This window comes from Lissotriton vulgaris, chromosome 7 (assembly GCF_964263255.1).
Source record: "Lissotriton vulgaris chromosome 7, aLisVul1.2, whole genome shotgun sequence".
NCBI classification, from domain to species: domain Eukaryota; kingdom Metazoa; phylum Chordata; class Amphibia; order Caudata; family Salamandridae; genus Lissotriton; species Lissotriton vulgaris.
Genome location: NC_141695.1, coordinates 1312432762 through 1312455227, shown reverse-complemented (window position 1 = coordinate 1312455227; position 22466 = coordinate 1312432762). Strand labels below are relative to the sequence as shown.

General features: G+C 48.3%; 1 protein-coding gene and 1 non-coding gene across 2 annotated transcripts in view; both read left to right on the top strand.

Moving 5' to 3' along the window:
- Window positions 1-12262: 12262 nt before the first annotated feature.
- The window catches only part of LOC147703577 (uncharacterized), a 328904-nt gene continuing 318700 nt past the window's right edge, over window positions 12263-22466 (top strand). Inside the window, exon 1 of the mRNA XM_086929517.1 lies at window positions 12263-12370. The gene's annotated coding sequence lies outside the window, so the exon portion shown is untranslated. The remainder of the gene's footprint in view (window positions 12371-22466) is intronic.
- Window positions 21090-21210, top strand: LOC147703578 (small nucleolar RNA SNORA26). The gene has a single exon (XR_015298739.1). It is a non-coding gene; the product is annotated as a small nucleolar RNA SNORA26 (small nucleolar RNA).

Sequence of the window (22466 nt, the reverse complement as noted above, 5' to 3'; positions counted from 1 at the left end):
CTGCGGGAGCAACAGATTGAGCTGCAGGCCCACGCCGAGGACCGCAAAAATCGGTCCAGGCGGAATAACATCAGGGTCCGTGGCGTCCCGTCCGGCGAGGAGGGTGAAGACGTGACCGCATACCTGGAGGCCCTCTTCCGTGCAATTTTAGGGGAGTCGGAAGACTTTCAGGTCCGTATCGACAGGGCGCACCGGGTGGGCCGCCCCCGCAGGGCTACAGCACCCCCCCGGACATCCTGGCCTTCCTGCCGGACTTCCCCCTGAAGGAGAGGATCTTCCGCGAGGCGCGGAGGCAGCAGCCTTTCCGATTCCGAGACCACCCGGTGGCCCTATATCAGGATTTATCTACGGTCACACTGCAGAAGAGAAAATCCTTTAAAATCGCCACGGACTTCCTCCGGGAGCAGGGGACGCAGTACTCTTGGGGGCACCCTTTCCGCCTGATTATTAGGTGGAACAGAATATTGCACCAGCTCCGGTCCCTCCAGGATGTCTGCGCGGTGTTGGGCATCACTGCATCTGATACGGACACCCCGGCGTCCCGCCGCAGACGAAGCATTCGGGACGGTTGGCAGCAGGCTGGGGAGAGGCGATCCCCACCGCCGGAGCGACCGGACTCGCCCACGATTCGGGTGGACATGTCAGCCGCCATTCAGGAGGCCTCCAGAGCGGCGGCGGCGGCGACTGGTGAAGTGGCCCTGACGGCCTGAACTTACTCCGGGGGGAGTCTGCATTAGCCTTTTCTTATTGCAGGTGCGGGGGTTCTGGGGGTGGGTGGGGCAGGATGGCGAGTGCAGGTGGTGGTGGCTGGACGTCCACTAGATTGACTTTCCGCGGCCTTGTCCGATACGGACCGGACTGGGACAATGACTTCTTTGTACAGTTTGAGAAGCGGGGAGCGGGAATGGGAACAGCAGGGGGGTGTTTTGAGTTTGGGGGTTTGCAAGGGGACTGGAGGTTGGGAGGGGTGCGAAGTCGGGTGTGTGAAGTTCCAAGGGGAGGGGGGGGTTCCTCTAGTTGTGGGGTTTTGGGGTTTGGGGACTGTACTGTGCCGTAGGGATGTCTGTGTTTGCTGTGCGCTGAGGTTTCGTGAGATGGCCTCCATGTTCGCTTGCTGGGCCCTGCCTATCTATGTGCGTTTCAGTGATTCCCCTCCTTGATGGCTCTTAAAGTTGTTACTCTGAATGTGAAAGGGTTGAATAATCCGGTTAAAAGGCGGGCGGTATTGTCTCTGCTGGAGAACTCCCAGGCTGATGTCTGCCTGCTACAAGAGACCCATCTGCTGGCTAAAGACTGTCCCAGAATGCGTACCCCCAAATTCCCCACGCAGCTTTTCTCCTCCAGCGCTTCTAAAACGGCTGGGGTGGCACTTCTGTTCTCCAAGGGGTTCAGGGGGGAGATCTTACATAAGGTGGCGGAACAGAAAGGGAGGCTCTTGGCATACAGGATTAGGGTAGGAGGCTTGGTGCTGACTGTAGGCTCTATCTACGGCCCCAATGACCACCAGGATCAATTCTTGCACAGGGCACTGGAGGACGTGGCGTCCACCTCTGATAGGCACATAGTGTTGGGGGGAGATTTGAATCTAGTTTTCGACGCGGCTCTGGACAGGTCTGTGCAACGGCGCCACCAGTTGGGTGAGCTCTCGGGCTCGGTTCGCACTCGACTTGAGGAGCTGGACTTGCATGACATGTGGCGCCACCTCCACCCTACCACCCGCGCATACTCCTACTTCTCACACGCACACAAGTCCTATGCGCGATTGGACCATCTACTTGTGTCGGGTCCGATGCTCGTTTTAGCCTCGAACGCTGACATGGGGGTCCTCTCTCTTTCCGATCATGCGCCGGTGGAGGGTACTTTCAATCTGCCCCCGGTGGCTCGGCCGAGGGGGGTCTGGCGGCTCCGGGACACGCTATTGCACAGACGGTCGACGGTGGACCAGATTCGCGCGGCCATCGCGGAATTCCAACGTTTAAACGACAATGACGACACCTCTCGCGCGACGCAGTGGGCAGCCCTGAAGGCTGTGCTCCGGGGCGAATTTATTGCTATCTCCTCGGCGGAGAACAAGGATCGACAGCTCAAAAGGTACGAGCTTACCCGGCAGGTGCGGGAGCTGGAGCAGGTTCATCATAGAACGGGAGCCCCCAGAGTCTGGAGGCAGCTGAAAGCCGCCAGGAAACTCTTGTCTGCCCTGGACACGGACCTGGCTGAGTACGCGATGCTTCGTCTGAAGCACAAGTATTATACCGGTGGCGACCGATGCGGGCGGCTCCTGGCCAATAAGCTCAGGGTGCAGCACCAACAGCACCGAGTGAAGGAGCTGGTTGACCCGGCCGGAGGTTCTGTCACGGCAGATGAGCAAATAGCGGACGTTTTCCGTGGCTTCTACGCAGACCTCTACACTGGCAAGGCCCCCTCCGCCCAGGCGGAGGCGGAATATCTGGAGTCGGTGCCGCTCCCGTCGTTAACGTCGGATCAGGCTCAGTATCTGGAACGCGAGATCCGTATCGAGGAGGTGGTCACGGCGATCTCCCGGCTCAAACCGGGCAAGGCCCCGGGACCGGATGGCTTCATCCCTCTGTTTTATAAGACCTTCTGTCAGGAGCTGGCGCCTCTGTTGACCCGCCTTTTCAACACATTCGCGGAACCGGGTGCCATCCCCCCGAATTTCTTCAGGCCACGGTCTCCGTGATCCTGAAACCGGGCAAGGACAGGACTGCCTGTGGGTCCTATCATCCTATTTCGCTGCTGAACACGGACTTGAAAGTGTTCACCAGCATATTAGCAGCACGCTTGGCCCTTCATCTCCCGGGCATGGTCGATTCCGATCAAGCGGGCTTTGTGCCAGGCAGGCAGACAGTGGACAACACGAAGAGAGTGACTCATATTCTTGAGAAGGCCTCCAGGATTCCCGGGGAAAGGATGCTCCTTTCCATAGACGCGGAGAAGGCGTTTGACAGGGTGCATTGGCCCTACCTAGAGAGGGTCTTGGGCAAGTTCGGGATAGGCGAGAAGTTCCGTCATCTGATTTTCAACTGCTACCGGTTCCCGTCCGCGGTGGTCCGAGTGAACGGAGGCAGCTCCCGGCCCTTTCCCATAGAACGGGGCACGCGACAGGGGTGCCCACTTTCCCCTTTGCTCTTTGCTCTTTATATGGAGCCGTTTGCTCAAAGGGTTCGGCAGAACCCCGATATCGTCGGAGTCAAGATGGGCGAATTTCATCATGCGATTAGCTTGTATGCAGATGACGTCATTCTGACGCTCGATGACCCGCGGAGGTCGCTGCCGGCTTGCATTGCGGAATTGGACCTCTTCGCCTCGGTGGCGGGCTTTAAGGTGAACCTCGGGAAATCAGCTGCCCTCGACATTTCGCTCACCAGCGCCACCAGGGCGGAACTGCAGAGGCTTTATCCTCTGAGCTGGTCCAGGGACCGGATTCCGTATTTAGGGATCCTGTTGGCGCCCTCCCTTCCGGCGATGGTCACGGCCAATTATGCGGCTTTGAGCACGAAAATCAGAGAGGAACTGGGTCGGTGGGATAAGGGCACGTTGTCGCTGCTAGGTAGGGTGGTCGCAGTGAAGATGACCCTCCTGCCTCAGGTACTATACCTGTTTAGGGCGTTGCCGCTCCAGCCCCCCACAGGGTGGCTCGCGGAGACTCAATCGGCCATTGCGCGGTTTGTGTGGCAGGGCCGTAGACCACGGATTAAGAGGAACATCGCTACGCTGGTGCCCGAATCTGGGGGGTTAGGGATACCAGATTTACGGAAATACTTCCAGGCCGCCCAACTCCGCTATCTGGTGGAATGGAGCCGGTGGGAGTCTTGACAAACACTGGCTGTTCCAGGACCAGGCGGTGGCGGGCAGGACGCTACAGGAGGTCCCATTCTTGAAGCGGGCTCATCGACCCCCTAACCTTTACGCATCTCTCGTGACGCGTGTCCCGCTTCGGGCGTGGGACTCAGTGGCCGTTAGGCATGAGCTTACTACTTTTCCTTCTCCCTTTACGCCGTTAATTGGCAATCCGGACTTCGGTCCGGGAACGGAGCCTGGTGCTTACGAGCGCTGGCGGGCAGCCCGCTGTTGCACTTTGTATCACCTATACGGCCCTGAGGGTGTCATCCCCTTCCAGGACTTGCAGCGGGACTACGGCTTCCCAGAGACGGAGCGTATGAGATACATGCAGGCGCGCCACTGGGCATTACAACCCCAAGTGCGCGAAAAGGCGGACCGGGAGATCACGGTGTATGAGCGCTGGTTAATCACTCGCACGTCGGACGCTAAACTAATCTCAGATTTGTATAAAATGCTGCAGCCCCCCCCCTTTCACATTCACAATCCCGGTCGGGAGCGTTGGGAACGGGAGCTCGGACGAGTGTTGAGCCACACGGAATGGGACCATATCTCCTATCGCTCACGTCACTCAGCCTACCACACGGGGCTCACGGAGACCTTCACAAAAATTTCGACCTACTGGTACCGCACTCCCGAGAAATTACATGAGATGGATAGGTCAATACCGGGGATGTGCTGGCGTAACTGTGGCCAAACTGGCACGCTTACACACATACTGTGGGACTGCCCCCTTTTGGCTTCTTATTGGGAGGAGGTCCTGGGTGAGGTGGACAAGTGTTTTGAGATAGAGCTGCCGCGGTTCCCTGCCTATGTTCTACTGGGTTTGCCGAATGGGTTGATGTATCCCCTCAGGTCTAGAAGGGGTAGACAGATTGCGATAGCTCTAGGGTCAGCGGTGCAAAACATTCTCATACACTGGCGCTCCACCACACTCCCCACTGTTGTCGGCTGGCTGCATAGATTGTGGCATGTCCTTGGCATGGAAAAGATGTCCTTAGTGGCCCTGGGGGATACAGATGCTTTTGAGGAGCTGTGGGCGCCCTTCCATAACCTGTTGTGTTCTGAGTTTAGGGAGATCACCTGTCCTAGATATCTCAGGTTGTTACGGCTGACGCCGCCACCGGATCCGCCTGTTTGATTGGTCGGAGTTGGCATTGAGTAGCGGAGTCAACTGGAGGGTCGATATGAGGGGAGAGCAGATGGTCATTGGCACAGTACAGGGGGTGGGTTGGGATGCGGTAGTTGGGGGGTTTTGTTGGTTAGGTAGGTTGTGGAGCAGGGTTGTTTCCCCACCCCTTTCCCCTCCCCCCTTTTTTCTCCCCTTTTTCCCCTCCCTTCCCCCCCTTCCCTCTCCTCCACCCCCCCCTCTTTTTTATCTTTAACCACAGGTGCACAAGCTGTGTTCCCAAGCTGGATGGGGCCTACTGAAGAGACATAACTGCTTTGATGTATCAACTGTATTGTACGCATTGATTGTGGGGCACCTGTGGTTTTTCTTTTTCTTGCCCTGTTGTTTCCTACCTTACCCTGCTTCAATAAAATACTTTAAACATAAACCATTGACCAATATCCTCATTCTTCTGAAAATCTTTGATCACATCTTTGGGAAATTAAAACCTACTTTCTGCAGGCACAGATGGGATGCTGCCGCCAGAGGGATTCAATTCTAAATTCCTAACCTTGAGCTCCATTTCCCTCACCATTTTCTCACGCTCAAAAGCTAACTTTTCTCTTTCAAACTCCAACATTTTGATCTCCATATCAGCATCTCTCCTGCCTCTTGCATTTTCTAACTCCAACTGCCCTTCTATCTTAAGTTTTGCCATTTCCATGTTGTATGCTCGCTCTTTCGCCCTTTCTTCTCTTTCTTCAGGGGAAAGACCTTTAGAGGAAACACTGCTACCGGGAGAGGACACGTGCCCATTCACTGGCACCTCCTCATCCCCTTCCACTGGCGGTACCACCACCGCATCAGAGGGATTTCTGGCCTCCAACCAGGCTTCCAATGCTTTCAGGTATTCCTCCTTCTTTGAGAGGCCTGTGATAGGAACTTTAAACTGCTTGCAAAAGGATTTCAGCTGTTGTGACTTGTAGTCCTTTATCTTACTCCTATCAAACTCCTCCACAACAACAACAGGGGTAGTGACTCCGGCATCACTCATGGTTAAAACTGGCAGTGTTCAAAAATCAAGCTCCAGGAAAGTGGCGAACAAAAATAGAATCCTACCAAAATAGATTGTGGCTGCGCTATGGTCTGCTTTCACTATGGAGTGCACACTAATCACTGCACATGGGTCATGAATGCAAAGTTCAAATCCTCACCGCTGACCCACCAATATTAGACTTGGCTGTCTCTAGTTGGCAGAGGTATACACTTCTGACAATTAGGGACTCACCTCCTCTAGTCAGGGCAAGGGGATCACACACTTAGATAACCCCTGCTCACCCCCTTGGTAGCTTGGCAAAGCAGACAGGCTTATCTCAGAGGCAGTGCGTTAAGCATTTATGACCACATACAGTAATAAAGTGAATACACCACAAATGGACACGACACAGTAGTATTATAAAAATAAGGATGTTTATATGAGGCTTAGCACAAGACCAAATAACGACAAAAATATACCACAATCTTATAAATACTCTTGGAAGGAAAAATAATAGTTCAAGTGTAGTTTCTTCTTAGCACAAAGTCCTTAGTAACAAAAGCAACTCTTCTTCTTTAAAACACAGTTCTTGGCAACAATGTAACCCCCACAGGAGTCACACAACGTTGAGGCAAAGTTAATCCAAAGGTTCGGCGTCGACCGCGAGGAGCGCTACGTCGAGCCCGGAGTCGAACAGACCCCCACAACACAGTACCTTGGAAAAGCGAAGCACACGATGATCAGCGGCGTCGAGATGTCCGGCGTCGCTTCTTCGGCGTCGATCGGGCCTCGGAGTCGGGGCGATCTGCAGCGGTGTCGACAGATGTCAGGCAGGAGCAGCGCTCACGAGGCGAAGCAGGATACGGCGTTGTCGTTGATGTCGATGATGATGTTGCAAGAGTGAGCCGCGCTCACGGCGTCGATAGGGCTCGGGGTCGATGCGATCAGCGGCGGCGTCGACACGAGGTCACTTGGAGCTGGAGCCGAACTCACTACTCACTGGCGTCGCTACTGGCGTCGATCGGGCCCGGCGGCCGGCGTCGAGGAAGCAGGACACTGGAGCCGTTACTCACGATGTCGAGCTGGATTCGTCGGCGTCCGTCGGCATCGAGATTGCTGGATTCTTCAGAGGTGCTGGATTTTCAGGTTCCAGCAACAAGCACTTTTAGCAAATAAATGAAGTCCTTTGACCCTGTGACTTCAACAGGAGGCTGGCACTCTTCCAACCCTTGGAGATTTTCCTTAGCAAAGCTTGAGAGTACACACACAGTTCCTCTCTCCTGGTTTCTTGGCAAAAATAAAGAAGTGACAGCAGGATTCCCCCCAGCAAACAGCACACTGGCAGAAGGGGTAGGCAAGTCCTTGGATCAGCGGGCTTCTTGTCCTTGGTTCAGGTTTCCTTGTCAGAAGTGATCGAAATTCTTGGTTCAGGGGTCCTTCTCTTATACCCCTTTTTGGCTTTGATCCCTTTGTCCATGCAGGGGAATTCCCCTCATCCTGGGTTTGTTGTGGGTGTAGCCAGGCAGAGGCACCTGGCCTATTCACTGTGCAGGGCAGGGTCCTCAGACGCCCAGCAGGAGGTGGAGCCAGTATTGTCACTGGCAGGAGCAGAGCCATCAGTCGCCCGGCAGGAGGTGGAGCCAGCATTGTGCCAGGCAGGGCAGGCTATCAGGAGCTACTCTTCCCCTACTCTCAATGCAAATGCCTCACTCACCCCACACTGACTCATTCAGAACTCTGGAGCCACCCAGCTCCTGTCACACACACACCAAACCAGCAGAAACCAGTAATAGTTAGACAAGAAAATAGCCACTTTCTAAAAGTGCTATTTTCAAACCCAGAGTCCAAAAACCATCCATACAGACGGATGCGTTATTAAACCCCGAGTTCAGGGATACCAAACTCGACATTGAACCATGCTCCCCGAGCCAGCTAGGATTATAGCATTAATAATCCTGGCAGCCCGTTCTAACTTATGGAGAGCAGGTAACCTTACAATAGTGAAAAATGAATATGGCTGTAATTCACTATTAGGACATGCCAACCTAGTCAGGCTTGTCCTTCCTTATGCTTACAATGCACCCTGCCCGTGGGCCTACCATAGGGGTGACTAACATGAAGTTAAGGGAAGGTTTAGGGACTGGCAAGTAGGTGTACTTGCGCAGTTTGCGTGACAGTACCAGACTGCACGTAGGTCTAGCAATGGCAGACCTTGAGACATACTTTTACCAGGCCGCTCTTGTGGGTGGCACCACATGTGCTGCAAGCCCACGAGCAGCTTTTGTATTTACAAGCCCTGGCACTCCTGGTGCACTAGACTAGGGACTGACAGTAAACCAAATAAGCCAACCATGGAATTCAATCAATACAATAATTTCACATAGTGAGCACTTGCACTGTGGCACTGATCAGCAGTGGCACAGTGCCCAAAGCAATACACCAGCAAAAACATTGTAAACAGAGGAGGCAAACAGGTAAAAAAATGGAGGAGAGACTCAGGCCAATGATGTCAGGTCTAACATTATCCAAGACCAAAACAATGTTAATTACCAATCGACACTCAATCAATTGCAACATCTGTTTTAAAGGGAAAAAGCTGGAAAGGGTATCAAATTATAAATATATTGGATACTTCATTGATGATAAATTAGTGTTAAAAGACCAGAAAAACTACTTGACACAAAGAGCTGGAGCCTTAATCTTTGCATTTAGTACCCTGTCAAAAAAATTGGAGGGCCCATCTTTTAAACCATTACTATCCATAATTGCCAGCAAAGCACCTCCCATCTTAGCCTATGCAAGTGTAGCAATGCACTGTAAGGATTCCGCTCTTTTAAACAATTTAATCACCAAAATCTACAAGAGGGTCTTTCAACTTCCTAGCTCCGCTTCACCAGCGCAAATGCGCTTAGAATTTGGCCTTATGAATGAGACAGTGGGAAGACTGTATACATGTATTAAGGTATGGTACCGGATAAAGATGAATGCCATCGATAATAATTTAAGCAAATTTCTATGTCAGGAATTTGAAACACAAAAAAAATCCGAAGCAAACAAATTTGTGTCCAGCGCATTGGAATTAACATGTATTGCAGAACTTTGGGATAAAAATGTGCCATTTACCTCATTCAAACAGTCAATAAAGCTGCCAAGTTTCATTCATTGATAACTGATAAGGAATTTTTTTCCCATCGCTCTCACGCTTGGGCCGTGATCAACAGTTATAAATCACTTACTCCGGCGTTTTACTTGGCTTCTACCTATTCAGTCTTTATTAAAAAAAGGTTGATGGCCCTAAGATTGGGTAAATATCCAACGTTGGCAGACGAGCCGGCCTGGAAACAACTACCATCCGTTGCCTGTCGGCTCTGCGGTTACATTAAGGAAGACTTAATTCACATTACATGTTACTGTAAGAAGCTACATTTAGAGCAAGCGCTCTTTTTAAAGAACTGCTTTCTGGTTAAGAGACTGCGCACATGCAGGACAGCGGTCATTTGCTGTTTGGACTCATTGGACCCACAAATAAACTGCAAGATGATAAAGTTCCTGCTTTCTTTTGAAAAACACCTGAAAGCAATTTATTATTTTTTTTAAATGTATTATGTTTTAGGTTTCCTTATTCTTTGACATTTAAAGATTTTTTTATTTTTGTTTCACTGTCATGAATATGATTATTTGGATTTTATTTTGTTGTAATTTAATTCTTGAACATCTTTCTTTTATTCAATTCTTTTTTCTTTTTATTTCTTTAAACATTGGTTGTAAGTTGAACAGGAAACTTGTTATGGTTTTAATTAACTAAACAATAAAGATTAAACTGTAAACTGCAATAGTGAGAGTATGATACACCCCCCGCCCACATTCGAACCAACCTCTAACACCGGAAGTGCTGTTATAGTCCTATGCTCAGCAAGGGGAGAAACATGATTAAATACAAAAACCCCTTCCAGCGTTACGGAAAAAGAAGCACATGCTTCGCAAGGCATGTGAATTTTATGTGCAACGCCGCTTTAGTATTTGCGTGCAGCAATAAAAACAGAACCACCCACCTTTAAAATGAGCGAAATGCACAGGCGCCTCCCACAAACAAGCCCCCAACCACTGTTCTTGGCGTGGCACCACCAAGCTTCCCCCGCCTGTCTCCACACTCAAGCAACAGGGGCAACTGCTTCATTTACATGTAATAGCAGTTAACCACCCCGCGGGTGCCCCTTAATAACGGAACCTAAAGTAAAAGTCATCAATCAACAAAAACATCAACAATACGATAATACCACAAATATAATACTGTTTATTTGAATTGAATACACCTAATAAACGCTACGCCATGCCCCCAGCCCACCGACCAGACACTGCTCTCCATGTCGACGCTCCTGTAGCCAGGCTGTGGCAGCGGCCTCACTCGGGCGGTGCGGGGGGTGTGGACCGCACCGGGTGACACCATCACATGGGGTGACACCAATCTGGTTACGCTGTGTAACACAGCTCTACAGCCTCGCTTCTGCCCTGCTCTGCAACCGACCGGCCCTGGTGCTCGGCGTGCCTTTGTCATTGGCCCTGAGCTGTCTTCAGGGTTGCCTGGGGGAAGTGAGCACTTGGTTAGAGGAGAGAGCTCGGAGAAAGAGGGGTGTCCACAGCTGGGAAGGGTGTTGGAGGGAGCACAGTTAGGGAGCGTAGCTGGGAAGGTGCTTGTCTTGTCTGTACTAAAGACTAGACGATAATCACGAACGCCAATAGTTTATGTAATTAATTATGATGAGTAAAGAAGCATCGTTCATTTCAGGAGAGTTGGTATGTCCGAGATGCTTGGTTGCCTCTCACAGGGAGAGTTTTACTAGCCGGTATCACTTTGCAGTAGGTGCATTAACCGACGGAACTATCCCACAGCGGTAGAATGTTCTCGCATTAGGCACATCTGGGAGCCCAGCCTCCCAGCCAGACAGTTAGCAGCATTCTCAAAGAGGCTCTTTAACCCTCTGAACTATCCTACTCCAGTATTATATACTCACCTCTCCTGCCCCAGGATCTCTAGAGAACTCTGCAGCCGGTGCACTAACCCCTGAGCTATCATTCATCATTGGAATGTCTTAGTCAATGGGTAACCATCGGTGCGGAACTTCCATGTCCCCAGAACAACGGCAGTCTACTTGAACTCGGCAGCAGCTGCATTTACCAACTGAACTGTGCTCGTCAGTGGCCAGTATACAGACCCAGTACCCCAGGAATCAATGCATTTCACAGGCATTTGCTGTATGTACATCAACCCACTGATCAATCAACGCCAAGGATAGCTACTAGACCTAGCTTTCACACCAAGCATTAAGTTTCACAAGCCCCCGTGTTTTTCAGCAGCTCTCTGAGCATCATGCCCCTGCCATACTGCAGTACTGTGCAGCAGTTGCACGAACCCCGTGAGTTGCCATGTTCCCTGGCCATTAGTTACCCGCACCGGGTGACACCAACCCTAGTGATGCTACTGGGCTGTGGTCCAGGGGACAAAGAGAACGAACCCCCTGGAGCACAGCCTTAAATACCTTTGGTAAGTTTCGTTTCTGGTAAGTTTCGTTTTCCCACATCACCTGCCCTTCATTATCCAGCCAGCCCCACCTCCTTCTCTGGTCCAAAGAGGAGGCTCGGCCCGTAGCGCAACTAAGCGCGCCCCTCCCCTAGTCGAGGGGGGCGCCTCTTCAGAACCAAGAATCCAGGGGCAGCAGAAGAAAGAGAGGAATTTCACAGAAGTTTTGAGGGATCTATTTCGAAGTCACAAATATTTTTGTTGCATTTACTAAGATAGTAATGTGTACTTGTTAAATGCTGGGTGGTCCCATGGTGTGTGTGTGTGTGTGTGCGTGTGCGTGTGCCTGTGCGTGTGTGTGTGTGTGTATATATATATATATATATATATATATATATATATATATATATATATATATATACACACACACACACACCCAGTCAGTCAAACGGAGCCGGGCTTGTCCCGGAGCTTCCCGATGAAATAATTACATCTTTCAGGGGCGTGAGCTGTGCAGGATGTGTGTGTGTGAGATTTAATCGTGAGAAATTGTGTGTTGTTCCAGGAGTGTGAAAATCGGATTCCTACTTGGAGCACGAGAACCCTGCAGAGGAGGGACCGGCATCTAGTAATGTTATTTCTCTGTGTCATGGTCCTACAGCTACACCTTCGACGGTGAAAGCGGGGAGTGACATTGAAAATAATCAGTCACTTCCTTGTTGGTGTACCACGGGGTCGAGCCGCCCAGAGCCATAACTGCCTCATATTTCACGGCTGAGTTTCGTTTCTTCCAATTCCAGTCCCTTGAGAAACTAGCACAGTCGCGGCACAGAGCCTGCATCGGACGGTACGTACGGCGCTTTAGGGTTCCCACTAAAATCCGCTAATATAGTTACCGAGAGCACAGATACCAATGAACAGCGGAGGAGACGGAGTGTAGCGGTTAACTGACTTTTTTTTAACTCCAAGCGTTAAGGGTTTGAACGTGTAATTTGGGGTCCGCTAGTACTAATAGCGTAGCAATTATGCAAGGGGCCCAGCCAGGTGCAAGCAAGGAACACTCAGTCTTTCACTGCTGCTGGGGTAGTATAGACGGTCACGGTAGTGATCAGGGTTCAACGGGCCTCGATAGGACTGCACCTGCTGGACCGATGGTAACTACGCACCTTCTAGATCTATCCTAGCAACCCGCACAGCGTGATTCCCACTAGTCCAGCGTTTTCAGTTTTTTTCCGCTGCGCAGCTGCATATCTGACAACCTGTAGCCCATTTGATGAGAACGGGATCGGATGTTTACGAGGGTTATACGATTGAAGTGAAGGGAGGGAAAGGTTTTGAATGTTGGTGCAGGTTTGCAAGGTTGTGACTTCATTGAAATCTTTGGCAGGATGCTGCTTTTTAGGATGGTAAATATAATTGAATGGGTTGAACCCCTCAAAATATGGACAGTTGACAGGTATGCATCTACGTGGAAAAGAAGGAGGCTTGTGTGCGTCATAACATATCCGTGCATGGGAAACAACAGGTGGAACACAGTAATAAGCAGCATGTTTTGCATATGTTGTTGTTGTGGTAGTGATAGAAGGGACATGCATATGCCAGCAGCCAGAGCTAAGATTCCTTGTCCTCAGTCTGTTGGAGTCCATGAGTGCTGGGGGACAGGTGCTGGTGCTAATGGGAGGGTGCAAGTAAGGCTTAATAGCAGAATTTTGAGGATGTGCCATAGGCATGGTTACTCTTATGGCCCGATAATTAATAATGCAGTTTTACTGTGTGACTGCAGCTAACATTTCCAGCGAGTATCCATGCACATATATGTGGTAATTCCAAAGTAATTACCAGAGAAGAGTGACAAGAAAGGCAGACTTGTTTTCTCCAGGTCTTTTTGCATGGAATTCCCAGTTATGTGTGGATTATCTATAAACTACTTTGGGGGTGCACAGCTCACAAAAGTCCAGTAGACCAAAGTTATGTGGAAAAGTCACTTCTTTATTGGAACAATTGTTTTACTTTTTGAAAATCAATCAGATCACAGTATCAGCCAACGCGTTTCACTCTCACACTGAGAGCTTCCTCAGGGCTGAAACCAGAGACAAAACAGAGAAGTGTGTAAATAACATATAGAAACATCACAAATGCGTACTGGACTTTTGTGAGCTGTGCAACCCCAAAGTAGTTTATCTATCTTCTGATCTGGAGCACAGTTACGTCACTCAACAGCTGGCGTAGAGGTTGTTTGCACGGCATTTCGAAGTAATTATTCGAAGTTGTGTGAGGTGCGGCACCAAGGGCCCGCTGTTGCTTCATGTGTGGATTATCTGTCCTGGTTACCCCCTGCCCGGAACAGGTTTTGAACAGTAGCAGTGGATCCGCCTTGTGGAAGGAGCACAGAGCCGCTGCCAGTGGATATGGGATGAAGTGGCATCGCAGGGCGGAGCATTGCACCCTCTCCTCGTGTGGTAAGAGAAGATCCGGCAGGAACAAAGTTGCAGGGGTTGACTGCATTTACATCCCAAATTCGAAGCAATTTTGTCCCCTGCATTTTCCAGATATTAAAATTGGGTCTGGTATTTCCACACTCAGGAAAATCCAGGTTGTGGGAGAAATGGGCCAGTTATAAGGGTGGAGCAGCATCCAACCCAGGGACAACTTTGGAAGTTAGGTAAAGTCTACCATGGGTAGGTAAAGGAATCAATTCTGAGGGCTCATATAGGGATTCATAAACATTTGCCTCATAAATATGTGGGGGATCCAAGTCACTGATTGCTTAATGACTAGAACCACAGGAAGTTAGTGAAGGCATTCATGGTAGTCAAGAACCAAGCTGCTAATGTCGGTTGAAAGATGTGGCAGTGCTGTGGTGAAAGATGAATTGTACTCAAGCCACAAAGCTGAGAACTTTCTTCCATGGGTGGAATGAAAAACGAGGGTGACCAAAGAGAATGCAGATGTAGCTGTTCAGTTAGCTCAGGACCACAGCATTAGTGAGGAGTTTGAATAGCCTGGAATAGATTTTGTGGCAAGTTTTTGGGTGTTCATTAGTTTCCGTCAGACACACCACTGGAAGAAAGGATGGTGGAGATGGTCAAATGATGACCTAGGTGTACCCAGAGATTACTGGCACAGCAGGAGGGGAGACGAAGAATTTGAAAGTTCTGGGCAGTTCACAGGAGGGAGTACATGATCTTAGTCTTGAAGTGGTTAAGCTAGTGTCACTGTGATAGGAAGACAATCAGTAGGGAATATTTGGTGTTGTCAGTGATTCAGTATGCAAATCCCAGATCTGCGCTCACTGAGGACGCCTCTGGGCCAAGGACTGTAAACTCTACAGACTTTGGAACTGCTTGCAATTTTTATACCCAGATTCACACTGTTAATCCCAATTCCATAGGGGTAAACTCCTAATTGGATGGTACTGGAAGGGTTTAATCGCAAGGGACCTCTAATTACGGTTGAATATTTTGCACCCTGTCGGTACCATGCAACTCATAATCAGGACCATTGAGTGTAACCACCTCTTAGCTGGTAAGTCCATTTTATTTTCAATTTTATGTAGAGTAAATATGGGTCAGGATGGGGTAGGTGTGGGAGTGACAAGGGATGGAGGGGATTGAAGAAGGCATTCTATCTAACCTCTTTACTAATGACTTCTTATCCTACTTCTCCTCTATATGCGCCTCCATTTTTTTGCCCCACCTCATCACACAGAACTCCTGCTTGGCTCTCTTTCACCAACATCCTAATATTACGAAACAAATTGATCCCCTTCTCTGCTTTTATTTCAGTACTACCTTGATTCTCTACACTCTTTAAACTCTCCGAGCCTGACTGGCAATACAATGCTTGGCCATAAATGTATATTCAGGACTGAAAATTGCTCCATGTATGCCTTCACAGTATCCACAAAACAATATCTGGAAGGCATAAATGGTTTCATCCTATGTAATTGTAGGCCACGACTGTAGAAATAATACAGTATTAAGACCAATGCAGGGGGTGGGACTAATAAGGCATGGTTTGCCTTCAGTGGTTGTGAATGTCCACAAACCCATGAGTTTATGGGCTCTTGCAAACTCCTCTCTGATCCTTTACCAACACGGGCATGGCGAGATATTTGACCTAGTAAAGAGATGAGCTAAGGGGCAAATTACGAGTCTGGCTGTCTTTGACTGCCAGACTCGCTGTGGTGCAGAAGTGGCGTTCCTGCGGCCACACTATTCCAATGTGGCCATTAGCCCCATCGCTGCCCCGGCTGTGCCAGGGAACCACCAGTCCCTGGCTGTGGCACAGCAGACAGGGGAATACAATATACTCTACGGAACCGCCTTGGTCTGCAGAGAATATTATGAGTTTTCCCACCGGCAGCTCGTTTATGGCGGTGAGCCTGCCATGAAAAGGCTGGTGGTAGGGAAGCAAAGAGGGCTCTATAGGGCCCCCATGCCCCCGCTGCCATGGGGGCACAACATGTGCCCCCCTGTTTTCATGTACCCCAAGCTCCAGCATGGAATGAACTTCATAGTCCAGGCCGTGCTGGAACTGTTTTTGAGTTCCCATTGAGGTGCCAGTTTCCAGGGCACAGCAGTGGGAAAGGCAAAAGAAAAGCCAGCCAGACATGAGTGAATGCGTAATCTTTCGGGCGGACCATGCACGGCTACGGCAGTACTGGGCCAGTGCACAGCCAGGCAGCACCGCCAAAGTCGTAATCAGGCACTAAATCCCTTGCTGGATGAGAAGAATAGAGCATTCTTTGGAGAAGGAGTTTCTTTCCCCCCTTGGCGAATAATATTTTCCACAAATAAAAAACAGACAATTAAAAAAAAATAGAATTTTCATTAAGGGGCTTTCTGCAATGCAAAGTTGTGCACACCTCCACATTGGGGAATTAGGAGGTGGAAAAATATAATTTGGCATTTCCAGTAGATCTCAAACCTTGCAACTGGTGCAGCTTTCTAAGTAAACTGGTGGGAACGCGGAACGCGTGTGAATTCTCAAAACTCGCTAGTGTAAACCTATGCATGGGTGTAGATTCACACATTTTCTTTGTGAATTGGGCACTGTTTCATCGCTGGAATTTACCCATAATGGTTCTGTTGTTTTGTTTTCACTTAAAAAAACAACGACCTTGTGACTTACAGACTCACTCAGTAACTACCCTTTTTCAAGCAACTTAAGGTCCAATGAACAGAAACGACAACATTATCCCCGGGGAAGAATTTAACTTGAAACATAAGACTTCGATCACTCACGTCCACGTCCTCCATTGGATATGATTTTCAAATGCTGAATCAGTGGCCTAGGAAGAACAGGTGGTACCCAGTGCGGAACATTTCTTGTCAACCCCGGATTGATAAAATGGCAAAAATATGTGATTAAAACACATATATACATGCATGTTTTAAATAAGATAGACATTTTAGCACACCTAAAACCAAACCTTCGAACACATACACTCAGATCATTGCCCTGACACCAAGTTGGGTGCCTGCTGTTCCCAGGGCTCAGTACAAAATGCTCAGCCTTGTGCTGAACTCTATGTAATACATCTCCATCCTACCCCTCACAATTGGTCACATGCCACACTGCCTTATGGTCTTAGGCTCAGACAACCTCCTCCTCCATACTGCAATCACACCCTCTAAGCTCACCCTAGCTTCAGATCGTTTGAACTTCTTGCACCTCTTCTTTTGGACCAATCGTACCACGCCAGCTCGGAGCTGTTCCTCTCTTTCTGAGCTCGATCTGGAAATCTGATGACACCTTTTTGTGTAAATAAGAGCATATGGTAAGCATGAACGAGCCAGTGTCTTGCTTTGTACAGCTTGTTGCTGTGTACCATAGTTGTAACGATGTGCAGCTCTTTTGTGAGAAAGGCTACCTGAGTTTTTAATAAATGCACTACAGTGCATATACATGTGAACAGCAGTTTCATTTCATCTAGATATTTGTGATAAGCTGTTTTTTAGGGAGAAATAATCAGCGAGTTCATTGGTTAAAATGTATCTTCTTAGAATATTGATCATAATCTTGGATAAATATTGCTGTTGAGTAGGAAATGTTTCGTAAGCATGGGAATCCTGACTTTAAGACAAGCCAATGACCTTAACTGACAGTCCCTTTTCTTTCTCTTATATTTTCTTATCCACTTTTTTGGGTATTTTATATAGTGCCAAAGGCATGTGCTTTGCAGTAAGCCAATTGCCATGTTTCACAATACAAGCTATTGGTAATTTTTTCAAGTTTTTGTATTCAGGAGGGGCCAGGAGTTTGTACTTGAATAAGATTGTGTGTAAAATCCTCTGTACTGATTAGGTCTCGCCTAGGCAGCGTTTGCGCTGTCTTGTTGAAACATGCAGTATATACTATAGTGGGAAAGCTTTGTTTAAGGTCCGCCCACTCCCCCCCATCTTTTAGATTGACTTACATCCTAAATGCTGCTTCTAATTGGTTTTTGGCTTGTTGGTCCCTCCCCATGACAGCCATGTCGTCATCTGTGTCCTTCCATGGCTATCAGTCCCTTTACTGCCCAGACTACTTAATTCCCCTCCCTTCCCCTCCCTCGCAGTCCGTGACTTCTTGTCGGCACCCCCGCTCCTCTTCAGGCACTTCCAGTGGTGCTCGTGCTCACCCAAATCTTCAACAGTAGCAGCAGTTCTATCCCCACTCTTACCCCCACCCCACTCCCTTTGGAAGCGCAGCTGCCGGTGCCACTCTGAAACAACTCGCGAGCCGGAGAATAACACTTCTTACACACCAGTGTATGTCTGTATCAGGCATCACTGGGACGCGTGTAGCAGCAGGTCTCCCCCTGGGCAGGACTGAGCTTGTTGTGTGTGCGAGCTGCTCTGTGGTGACTGCGTCACACGTAAAACAGATCTGGTCTGAGGCGGCGCTTACGTGGGCAGCAGTTGACAGGCAGCGTGCTGTTAAGCTCCCACTGTACCCAGCTGTCTTTTCTCTTCTGCCCAGCTCCCAACCCTCCTTGCTGCTGTACCTTGTTGAGGTGGGGGTTGCGGATGATATCATAGCCCCTCTTGTTGGTGTAACGGAAGGTTGTGCTATCGGCTCCCTGCTGCTTCTTGTCGTTGGAACTCTGCTGGGGGGGTCTCCTTGGGTCTCTTTCAGGCCCAGACTAACCGTTGCGGGCATCGGGCAATGCCCTGGTGCCCCGCAAGGGTGGGGGCCAGTTTTGGCCCCCTGAGGGCCAGTTTTGATGCAGGGTCGTTTATGCAGCCTAGCTGAAAAATCGGCCCTGCAACAAAATCGGCCAAAAACCGGCCCCGGCAAAGAGCTCAGACCTCCCCCCGGGGGCCGGCCGAGCACTTTGTCGGGCCGGTTTTGGTTCCCAGTCCGGTCCTGGTCTCTTTTGTGCTGACGCTATTGCTCAAGTGTTTGTCTTACTTTAGAAAGTATTGACAGGGTAAAATAAACTTTCACTGAACTAATGATGTTGCAGGGAGCGGGTGGTCCCTGTGCTGGAGATGGGACTGTCTGTGGTGCTGTTCCGCGCTGCGACAAGTGTATCCAGTGTCAAAGCATACGCTGATATTTACAACAAGGGGTGGTGAGGGACAGAGTCTCTGAATTAAGCAGAAAGCTCTCACCCAGTCAAGAGATCAGGGCTAGATCCAACACCGTTTTTTAGCTCACTGCACCATCCCAGTTTCAGAACCTGGCTGCATGCAAATTAGTCTGTTCCTGTCCCAGTGCATGATGGGAACAGGGCAAACCAAACTACAAAAGCCAATTCTTACACTGGGAAGGAAACAAGCTCCCGTAGTAGCTTGTCTCCTTTCTGGTGAAGAATTGGCTTGGTAGTTTAGTCTGCCCTGTTCCCATGATGCACTGGGCCAGGGACAGACTGATTTGCATATAGCCAGGTTCTGAGCTGGGATGGTGCAGTGAGATAAATAACGGTGATGGATCAGGCCCTGATCTTTGGACTGGGTAAGAGTGGTCTGCTTAATTCAGACACTCTGTTCATCACCACCCCCTTTTCTGAATCAAAGCATACGCTGAGTCATGGGCAGGACCGGTTCTTCGCCTCATCAGCAAGTTTTATCACCGCACCAGGCGAGCCAAGGGCAGATGCAAATTGCCCCATTCGCAATAAAATACAAGCCTGGTGAACTTGCATAAGGCATGCTTTCATCGCCAATAATCAATAAGGACCCGCTCCTTGTCAGCAGAGTGTGATTAAAGTCCGCTTTAGCAAGCAAGAAATCAAACCCTGGATCTGTAATAAAATCTTCTGTTGTACAAATTTCAACAGAGCTCACAGCCATAACAAACTACATAGATGGAAGTAAAACAATTGGCATTGCTGCAACCCATGATTAAACTTTCTATTGAATTGCTTCATCAGCATGTTTCCATATCAGTGCTTTTATGGTTACGTGGGTATGAATACATTATCACCTTTCCATTGAACAAAATCAGAGGAAAACTGCATATTTTGTTTATTCACAGAAAGTATTTTTTTTGCTATTTCTTGATTTTTTGTTGAGAAGGCTCAACAAAGTGTGATAAACCTTGTTTCTGGTCCATTCCGAGCCTTTATGTAAGAGAAGCAACTGGCTCGCATTCCCGCCAGAGCACTACACCTGGAAGACGGAATTTAAACAAATAAAAGCAAAACAAACAGCTCATCCTATTCTCCATCACAAAGCCAAGCTGCATTGGAGCGTCAGGTGCTTCCACATCCCAAAGTTGTTCTCAACAAAACGTCGAACGGAAGATAAACAACAGAGATTCAGTGGTCCATGGCAGATGGCACAATGTAAATAAGTTTGTCTACGGTGATCAGTCATTGATGTCCTTCTGTTGCCCGGAATCGACTGTCTTTCAACACTGCCAATCAGAACTGAGATGTGAAGAAAGAAGCTAATTTATTACAGGTTAAGGATTACTGCTAAACACAGAGCAGCAAATGAAAATGGCAATCTGTCATAAAAAAAACAGCAGAATCATGGACAGAAGATGTTCATGCGGAGGTACAGTGCACTGGTTATTCATCTTTATAGGAGAAAGCATCAGTAATTTAACTGGGCCGGTTCCTGCCGGTGCTCAGCACCAGCAGTTCTAACTAGCAGGTGCTGAGACAGGTCCCTATCAGACTCTCTATTTTCCCTCACCCTCAGGGTTAAATAAATCTGAAATCTGCAGCACTACTACTGTTCAAAGCCTTTGATGTAACTTCAGAGACTCGTTTTAGTTCTTTCAAGGTCTCATCATTTCAGAACTGAAGCATTTTCAATATTATATACAACAAAACCAAAGTTGTTTCTTATTTATTTTATGCAACCAACAACGATTACCAAAGCCAATAGTCCTGGCTTGTTGTAGGTATGAGGTTACTTGTAGTATCATATACCTGGATGCAATCACAAAAACAGCAAAATACCCAGCAGGAGACACACTATGCTAGCACAGATTTTTAGCTTCAGTGCTTTTAAGCCACACCCTTAATTACATCAGCCATGCACCTTTGACAGACCCCCAGTTTTTTAATCCCACCTAAAACCCTGTTTTTCACTACCATTCTGGAACCAATCTTGCGACTCACTTTAAGTTCGCATTCAGAGTGTATTGTGCTTTGTAATGGCGAACACAAGGTGAAAGAGCATTTCTCACTAAAACCTGGAGATGCTGATTCGCACGGCTCTCTGGATCCTGTTGTGAGCTACAATAATTCATGCTAAGTGCTATTAATGTCTCCTGTGTCCAGCTTCCCACACACTGCCTGCCACCCATACTACCTACCTCCTCCATGTCCTTCTGCCCACACAGAGATTAGTCCATAGAATTCGTCTACCACGAGCACCCATAGATAATATTTTTTTTTATCTTGTATTTTAACTGATATAACCACTGAAGGCCCTAATTCTATATTAAAAGTAGAACTTTGGACTAAACCATTTCCAGCTGAAAGGCAATATTTCTCTCCATGTGTTCCTATACCTGGAGTGTTCCACAGTTTGGTGCTCACTTTCCCACCATATTAAAGAATAGTAGATGTTTCAGCACCCAGGCTAATATGCTGCATTGCTAAATACATATAAGGTCCCAAAATTGAGACCAACGCATTGCAAATGCTTGTTTTTAACATGGCAATGCCCATTACTTCCTGTATTAATCATTTGAGAATAGTTTAGTTAGCTCTTACTTATATAAGTTTTGAGTAATTTCATTTTGTGTTATCGCTTTAAATGTCTATTTTATATATTTGCTTTTGCTGAATTTAACAACGTTTTCCTGGCCTTGAAAGGGCAGTACTGGCCAAGTCATTAAAACATTGGCTAGGTGGCAACCCTAGAAGTGTGTTGTCTTGACAGTAGTTCAAACTTGCACAGGTAAGAGGAAATGTGCGTTTGTGTTTCAGACTGTGAGCCCTGGATAGTGTGGGCAAAGGGCAATGAGGGTTTACTGAGCTTCAATAGTGACCTATGAAGTTGTTTATTTAGACTTTGTGTCTGGGGAGCATTGTGCAGTTGTATCCCAAATTGAACGTCCAAGTATTCTGCTTAGCACTTGACTTTCAGTAGTATTGATGCAGAGCAACCCATAGCTTACTCAAAAGCTGGATGAATGTTAGACGGTCAGTACACAGTAACATACAGCAGTAAACTTTAATAACTCAATTTCTAGGTAGTAATTTATTTTATAAAATAAAAAGTACTCAAATAAACATAGAAAGAAATCACGTCCTTGAAATAATGATTGTCAAGGAAAACTAGATTTTTCTAGGTCCTGCCTAAACAGTGGACTTACCCCAAGCAGTATTATAGTGCTGATGTGCTATGCATTATATTTTCTCTTAGGACTGAAAATATAGTTAATGTTTTCCCTTGGGGTGCTCATGAACATCACCGACCATTTGACGTAAAGTGGAGCTAGGGTGTGAGCATGCTCCTAAATTATAGCTTTATAGTCCAACATATCCTTCC